Source organism: Peromyscus californicus, unplaced genomic scaffold (assembly GCF_007827085.1).
Source record: "Peromyscus californicus insignis strain IS unplaced genomic scaffold, ASM782708v3 Scaffold_9__1_contigs__length_137607984, whole genome shotgun sequence".
NCBI classification, from domain to species: Eukaryota; Metazoa; Chordata; class Mammalia; order Rodentia; family Cricetidae; genus Peromyscus; species Peromyscus californicus.
Window position 1 is genome coordinate 16,892,631 of NW_026294617.1, and position 6,026 is coordinate 16,898,656.

Below are 6,026 nucleotides of genomic sequence, written 5' to 3' on the forward strand. Positions count from 1 at the left end.
CTCACCATGGGAGACCTTGCCTTGGAGGAGGTGGGAATTGCAGGGGCGCGGGGATTGTGGAGGGAAGGCTGGGGGTGGGAGGAGGGAGAATAGGGGAATCTGTGGTTGATATGTAAAATGAATAGAAAATGTCTTAATAAAAGAAAAAGAAAAAAAACCTAAGTCATCTAACTGCACAATTATCCTACTGTGAGAAGACCCACAGAAGAAGTAAGAACTAATACAAAATATTTATTGAGAAAAGGGCTTGATCTATTTACTAAAATCATACCAAAGAAAAATACTTTCAAACATCAAACAAGTATTTCTAAGGAAGGGAGCAGCTCAGTGGTAGAGCAACTACCTAGCATGACCCCTGCCTGGGTTTCACTTCCAATTCGAAAATAATCTAGTATAATGAGGAATCTAGGATATGCAAAAATATCATTATTGGAAAATCAAATAAGCTCTAAAAAGAAGCTGAGTAATAATGATGATTTAGAACTAATTCTTGTAGACATGGGCCAAAAAAGACAAAACACAAACAGAATTCATACACATCTGAATGAAAAACAAAATTATTCTTCAACTCTGAATCAACTCTGTGTGAACAAAGGAACAACATTGCTACCTTTTACATGTTTAAATCATAAACCGGTCAGTGACCTGTGTGAAGGTAAGAGCATCAAGACAAGGTCATCCTTAGGTGAGTATGGAATTCAAGGCCACCCTGGCCTACTAAAGACCAGGTCTCAAAATAAGCAAGTTTGGCCTCAGATATTTAGCCCACATATATTATTTTACTTTTTCAAAGCACAACAACATTTAGTGGTTATATAAAAAAGATCTCAGCCAGGTGTGTTGGCACATATTTTAATCCCAGGGCTCTGGAGTGAGAGGCAAGCAGATCTCTGAGCTTGAAGTCTGTCTGCTGTACTCAGCAACTCCAGGTCCACCAAGGATACATATTGACACTGTTTCAATGAACCTAAAACCAAGGCCAGGCTTGCTGGTGTAAGCCTTTCTTCCCAGCACATGGGAGGCAGAGACAGGAGGATCTGTTTGGGAGTTCAAGGTCAGCCTGGTCTACGTAGCAAATTCCAGGATAGTCAGGGCAACATAGAAAGAACATGAACACACACACACACACACACACACACACACACACACACACACACACACACACACACAAACCTTCAATAGCCGTATAAGTATTTAAGGAACCCTTAGGATATGTGCAGTGAATAAAGTTACACAGAACTGGATTTTTTGTTCAATTTTTTTATTGTAATTTGTATGACATAACAGTATGTTCTGAAAAGTTCTGACCTCATAGAACTAGTCTGTTCTAGTATCCATAAAATATGCATACTATTTTGCTTAATTGCAAAATATGATACTTGGAATAATTTGGTTACTATGAGGAGATCATGAATAGTTTTTTCATTTAATATTACGGATTTAAAATAATCATTTTGAATTTTATCAATAGAATAGAAAAACATTTTTTGTTTTGGTTTGGGGTTTTTTGGGCACATTCTTTCTATGTAGCCCTCACTATTCCGTAACTTGCTATGTAGATCAGTGTGGCCTTGAACTCACAGACAGATCCTCCTGTCTCTGCCTCCCATGTGCTGGGAAGAAAGGCTTACACCAGCAAGCCTGGCCTTGGTTTTAGGTTCATTGAAACAGTGTCAATATGTATCCTTGGTGGACCTGGAGTTGCTGAGTACAGCAGGCAGGCTTCAAGCTCAGAGATCTGCTTGCCTCTCACTCCAGAGCCCTGGGATTAAAATATGTGCCAACACACCTGGCTGAGATCTTTTTTATATAACCACTAAATGTTGTTGTGCTTTGAAAAAGTAAAATAATATATGTGGGCTAAAAATTTGAGGTCAAACTTGCTTATTTTGAGACCTGGTCTTTAGTAGGCCAGGGTGGCCTTGAATTCCATACTCACCTAAGGATGACCTTGTCTTGATGCTCTTACCTTCACACAGGTCACTGACCGGTTTATGATTTAAACATGTAAAAGGTAGCAATGTTGTTCCTTTGTTCACACTGCATAGGTTTTGATTCAGAGTTGAAGAATAATTTTGTTTTTCATTCAGATGTGTATGATTTCTGTTTGCTTTTTGTCCTTTTTGACCCATGTCTACAAGAATTAGTTCTAAATCACCATTATTACTCAGCTTTCCTTTTTTAAAACCCATTTGCTTTTCCAATAAAGATATTTTTGCACATCTTAGATTCCCCATGATTCTAGATAATTTTCATGTTGGGAGTGAAACCTAGTCAGAGTTCATGCTAAGCAGTTGCTCTACCACTGAGCTGCTCCCTTCCTTAGAAATACTTGTTTGATGTTTGAAAGTATTTTTCTTTGGTATGATTTTAGTAAATAGAGTAAGACTTTTTCTTAACAAATATCTTATATTACTTTTTACATCTTTAGTGGGTTTTCTCACAGTAGGATAATTGTGCGGTTAGATAGATGACTTAGCTCTAAAGGCAAATAATTTATCATGTATCCCATCTTTGAATCAAGACTCAAGGTTTTCTTGATGGTTTGGAGACTGCATGTAAGAGAGTGTTTTTTTTCTTTTGTTACAAATCCTAAAAAATATTTTCACTAAATTACATTTACCCTGTTTTTAATTTTTTAATTAATGGATTAATTGATATTTTTGAGCAAGTTTTGCTGGATGGCTTTCCTGGAATTTATCTATGTAGATCAGGCTGGTCTCACACTTGGGGTAATCCTGCTGCCTTCCAAGAGCTGGGAATACAGATTTTTGCCCTGTAAAATTATCACAACCCATGAAGAATCAGGTACCAGACTTCAGAAAGGGCTTCAAGGGAAAGTCCACAGTATAGCACAAACTAAGACTTGTTTATCTCAGAGGTTTTAGGGAAGGGAAAAACTCACACATACTATTGATGGTTTCTTTTCTGTATTTTTTCATGTTGTTCTCATCATGCTGTTCTCTCTCATGTTGTTCCTTCTCACTGATCTTGTCCTCTTATGTCTTATTACAATTTTATATATGCCAACAAACTTTTTCAGGCAATAAGAGTCATAAAACAGTCACATTTCAAAGGTAAAGATTGTGTGTAACTTCTAATTATTCAAGAACACCTGCAGCCCTCATTTGGTGCTACAGAGTCAAGTTATTTTCTGTAGCCTTGACTAGTTAGAATGTATTTTCACAAATTGAGGTCAGGAAAGGGTGCAAGGACTCATTTGCCAGCTAGCAATAATTGAGCTGCTTTGTTTTTATGACCTAGCCAGATAGTACAGCAGTATGTCCTTGTGAACTTAAAGATTGGGAATGTTTATCTAAAAAAAACATTAGCAAGGCACCTGGTCTAATCTAAAACTACTTTGAAGTTTTATGTCAGCTAGCAGTGTACAGCTATCTTGGCAGCTAGAGAAATTCAATTGTTTTCCTATGTCAACCTTAGCTGTGATCTAAAGCAGCTTTTTAGTGGAACTCAATGGTCCCTGACTATGTCAAAATTATACAGCATCTTCCTGACAATCCACAGTTATAAATATGCCCAGTAGATCAGGATGTATTCATGAGATAGACACACTATAATAAAAGTAGTGGAGGACTCCCCACACCATATACATTATAGCAGTAAGCATCCAGGTACACTACAGAAGCAAAATACATTCTGGAAGCTGTATTCTCACAAGCCTCACTTGAAGGAGACATACCCATCAGAGAATTTCTAATCTGCTGAGCAGAACTTTAATTGCTACCTGCTGTTGCTCTGAATGGCCATGGCCACCTGCATAAAATAACATTTATCTTCAAGTTATTTTCTTCCCTAAGACCAGCAGCAGGTCATGTCAGGTCAGTCATTGTAGCTTGAAGTGCTTGTAGTTGGGCAAGACTGATGATTGCTTGTCTCCTCCTTACATAGCATGTTCCAGCACTATGAAAGCAAGTCAGTGAGATGAAGCTTTAGTATCTTTACCAGTTTGATTTTTGCCATGCTTTATGACTCAAGCATATGGTGGCTTCAGCAATAGGGTCTTATCATCAAGTTCTTGAGGATAACCAACTTTCTCAGACTGGAAGCCTCTGAGTCCAAAATAAATCCAAAATGAATCTCAGCTGAACTGCTGCTAAAAGCCTAAAAGCTTAACCAGGCTCTAGTTCTTGGTCCTCACGCCTTATATAACTTTCTGCTTCCTGCCGTCATTTCCCGGGATTAAAGGCGTGTGTCACCTTTTTTTTTTTTGAAATGGTTGCACCAGTTTGCATTCCCTCAACTTGAAATGGAGTTCTTTTTCCTCATATCAATGACAGCATGTGTGAACTGCACGCAGTGCATTACTCTTGGTTTCTGCCTATATACTGTCCAGTGGGCCTCATGGTGTTATCATGAGTGATTGATGTGATTGAATTCTGGTTATTAAGTGAAGCCTTAGTTGTAGTGGGGTTCCTGACTAAGCTATTTTTACATGTCTAAAGGATATGTATTTTTTTTACTATGCTCATAACAATAAGGCTTCTGATTCACAAATATTTGGCCATGAGTAACAAATAATACACAAGGATGCCTTGGAATTAATAATGGTATGGGTTTTTCTTGGGCAAATGATAAAATGCAAAAAAATAGTTTACCCTGTACAAGTTATTGGAAGCAGAGCTTTTAAAACAGGAATCTCGGGAAACATAACCAGTATTAAAGAAGTGCCTTATTAGTCAGTATTAAAGAAGTATCATTAGATAGTGCTGAGCAACAAGAATCAAACAAAAGAAAGCTGAATAGAAACTGTGTATAAGATAATGTAATAAATAGTACTTCCTAGGTACAATCTGTTAAACTGAACCTTAGAGAAAACACAAGGCAGTCTTCAGACAATACATAGCATCACTACTATAACCATACTTTTGGTTTTTAATGAGTATATGTAGGCAATACAAAGATACAGCAAATATATAACAAAACATCATTGAATAGATGTGTACAGCATCCAGTACAGCACAACTAAAAAAATCCCTCTTAAAACTATGATGATCTAGCTTAGTATAGAGAGATCATTGTATAGAGGGTTTGCCCTGTTCTCACCATGGATACGCATCTGTAGTGGGCAGCTGTTCCAGCTTTGACCTTAAAACTTTGCTCCTAGAGTGACTGCAAGTAACTGCCACACCTGCCTATGACCTTCCCCTGGGGCGTGGCCGAGAGGTAGCCCCTTAAGACTCGAGGTGCATATGTGCTTGGCCTCTTTTGGATATCTTGTGGTCCCGGAATCTGGATGGGAGACCAAGCCTGAGTTCTCCACTGGATGGTACCTCATTTCTCCTGGATTCTGTAACCAATCCCTATTGGCTGTAAGTTATCTCAGAAATAAACCTCTCTTAATTACCAGATAATTTACATGGAATTGCCTTGTTAAATACAGCAATATACATCCAATTAGCTGTTTTTACCACAGACATGTGACCACTATACATAAAAGCTGAACAAACAATTACATCCTAACATCTTATTCTGTAACAGGCCTGGTTTTCATACTACTGTTTGGGGTGTTTTAGAGGCAGACCCCCCCCAATACATGCCCCAGTTAAATTCTACTTTGTATGACTTACTATATCCTAAGCATTGCTAAATCCTTTATATCACCAATTCTACTCTTATACATCATAGCTTAGTAGTGGAGTGCTACCCAGTACATGAGATGCCATTTGTAATCTCCACAAAATTAACTCCAAGTGGATCTTACACATAAATGTTAAATTCAAAGTGCAGAACTTCTAGAAGATACTTGAGAAACTATGCCTCTCTTAGTTTTGCAACCTGCCTAAGCCTTGGGCGATTTCTCTAAGGCCCTGAGAGGGGAAAAAAGAATTCCTTCTCTAAAACTAGGAATATGCTTGGGAGAGCTGGTAAAGGTCTGGGACCAGGGCCTTTGGGAAGGGGTTACTTCAGATCCTGAGAACCATCTCTTTCCACACCTGGGCTGTGGTAATTGGTCCCAGCCACTGTGGACTTTGTTTATAATGATGTTCTAGAGATACCTTGTGTTC